The sequence below is a fragment of the Euphorbia lathyris genome, chromosome 8, assembly GCF_963576675.1.
Source record: "Euphorbia lathyris chromosome 8, ddEupLath1.1, whole genome shotgun sequence".
Taxonomy (NCBI): domain Eukaryota; kingdom Viridiplantae; phylum Streptophyta; class Magnoliopsida; order Malpighiales; family Euphorbiaceae; genus Euphorbia; species Euphorbia lathyris.
This window is the reverse complement of record NC_088917.1, coordinates 10,879,845-10,882,793: the sequence shown is the minus strand read 5'-3', so window position 1 is coordinate 10,882,793 and position 2,949 is coordinate 10,879,845.

Here is a 2,949-nt window from a genome sequence, read left to right as displayed (position 1 = left end):
TCATCTTACTTGAAAAATACCTTGCCTAGATCTAAAAATGCAGAGACTTGTCCTCCCTCGACAAACGAGCCCTCTGCTGGACCTATGTCCTATGCGGCTACCCTTATTGGTGTTGTTTCTTCTGCGGATTTTTCTTCAGATGTTCCTCCCTTAGTGGATCGATCACTTATATTTGAAGAAGGTGGCTTTAAAGCCGTCAAAATTCAGCAGGATATTTACAACGAAGGAATCAATCTTTGTAAACACTCTATTATTGGGCGTATCACTCTTGCTAAGGGGGAATCCCCTTGGAAGCAGCCGGACTTGAAGGCCAAACTTTCATCTATTTGGGGTTGCTCTTCTAATTGGAAATTGATTTCTTTGGGTAGAGGCTTTTACCACATCATTCTTTTGTCCGCAGAGGCTCTCCAATCTGTTTGGAGTCGTGGTGCCATCGCTCTTAAGCCTGGGATTATGCATTTCATTCCTTGGAGCCTGGGATTTAATCCAGAATCTCACAAATCCACTTCTGCTCAAGTCTGGGTCCGTTTCTACAATCTTCCTTGGGAATTCTGGGATAAACGGATCATGGCAAGCATTGCAAGGGCGATTGGGGTGCCCCTTCGTTTTGATAAGAATACTGTGGAGGGTGAAATGGGTCATTATGCGCGTATCTTGATTGATGTGGAGCTTTTTAATGAAATCCAATACAAACTTCGGGTGGATACCGACACCTCTATGCATTGGATTTCACTTGAATATGAACGACTTCCTGACCTGTGTTCCATTTGTCATTCCATTGGTCATTCTGCTGGAGCTTGTAGGAGGAACCGTCGTCGTGAAGAACATGTTGATATAAAGCAAAGAAATGGGAAGCAAACGATGGGATCTCCCGAACCCCGTGGTAGGTGTGTTACTCGGATTTGGAAACAGAAGCCAGGAGTTCACATTGGTGAATCCTCTAAAGGGGCTCCTACCAATTGTGAGTCTGACAAACCTAATAACTGTGATTTGCAGATGGTACTTCATAGTTCTGTCAAGATTGGTGAGTCGGTTCTTGACTCTGATTCTGGCATGGCCCCCGCCTCTCCTTCTCTTGGCTTTCCTTCTTATCAACTTGATAATGAACTGGGAGTCTTGGGTTTGCAAACCTCTCACTCCATTCCTCAGGTTTCTGAAATTCCTAATTTGCAAATCATTGAGCATTCAGGAAACTGTGACACCTTGCAGGTGGTTAATGATTCAGAGGATAAGACTTGGTCTAAAGTCCAGAAAAGGAAGAAACACAAAGATATCAACATTCCCCTTGAGGTCAGTGGTAAACGGCATAGCAAACCGCCTGTGCGGTTTCAATGATTGTGTTATTTTGGAATTGTAGGGGCATTGGTAATGATCGCACTCAATGTGCCCTAAAACTTCTGTGCCAATAACATCGTCCTGATATTTTGTGTCTTGCTGAACCTTTTGTTTGTTTTAGTGACACTGCGGATCAATTTTGGAGATCTCTCGGTCTTTCTCTCTTTGCCTGGAATGCGAAAGATTCGTCGTCTCTTTGGCTTCTGTCTAGGGATGCTTCTTCTCTTTCTCTTCACTCTTCTCATGGCCAACATGTTACTGTTCAACACCAGCTGGGTGATAAGTCTTTTCTGCTTTCTTTTGTCTATGGTAGTAATATGGCATCTGAAAGAAGGGAGTTATGGTCTTCCCTTTATAGTTATGCCTTCCTAATTAATAATTGGTTGGTGTTTGGGGATTTCAATGCTATTAAGGGCTCTCATGAGAAGCTTGGTTCCCCACCTGCTGTTGGATCCTGCAGGGAATTTAGGAATTTTATTGATGATTGTGATCTTATTGATATTGATACTTTGGGTCAGAGATTTACTTGGTCCAACGGTCGGCATGGGGCGGCTCATGTTGAATGTCGCCTAGATAGAGCTTTAGTGTCTGAGAGCTTTTTGGATTCTTGGGACTCTGTCTCTTGCACGGCTTTGGCAAGATATAGTTCTGATCATTGCCCGATGCTCCTTCAATGCAGAATTGGGGAACCAAGGATTGCTAGGTTTAGATTCCATGCAATGTGGACCACTAATGACTCTTTAAAGGGCGTAATTGCTAATCATTGGACTGCATCCCACATCTCTCTCCCTCCTGCTCAACTTTTATGTCATAAACTTCGCACTCTGAGACCTATTCTCAGGGATTGGAATAAAAATGCGTTTGGCAAAATTGATTCTAATATCCACCTGGCAGAGGTTCATCTGGCAGATATACAAAAACAAATTTCTGAGCACGGTGATTCTCCGGAGTTGAGTAGTGCTGCTTCTGCTGCCTGCTCCAACCTTGATTTACAACTTCTTCGGCAGCAGATGATGTACAGAGAGCAAAGCCGTGTTAAGTGGCTTAAAGAGGGAGATAGGAACACTAGTTTTTTCCAAAGGTCAGCTAGAGTTAGAAAGACTTGGGCTGGCATTAATCATTTAAGGATCGGCGATGAGGGTCCCACCACTGACACGGTAAGATTATCTGATCATGTAATTGAGTATTTCTCTAATCTCTTTCGTAGTTCTAGAGAGCATGTTGATCTTTCTCCAATTAATGAGGTAATTCCTAACTTAGTAACTTCTTTGGAAAATGAGGAATTAATTTCTAATCCCTCCTTTGAAGCTATTAAAGACACAGTCTTTTCCATGGATCCTGACAGTTCCCCTGGTCCTGATGGTTTTGGGGGAACTTTTTATCGTTCCTTTTGGGATATTGTGGGGAATGCTGTTTGCAATATGATTCAAGCTTTCTTTGATCATGGTTGCATTCTGCCTGGTTTAAACTCTAGCATTATGGCTCTAATTCCTAAAGTTGCTGAAGCAGACAGAATTGAGAATTTTCGTCCAATTGTGATGAGTAATTTTGGTTTCAAAATTATCTCTAAAATTCTTGCTGATCGCCTTGCAGTTATTGCTGCAAGGATTGTCT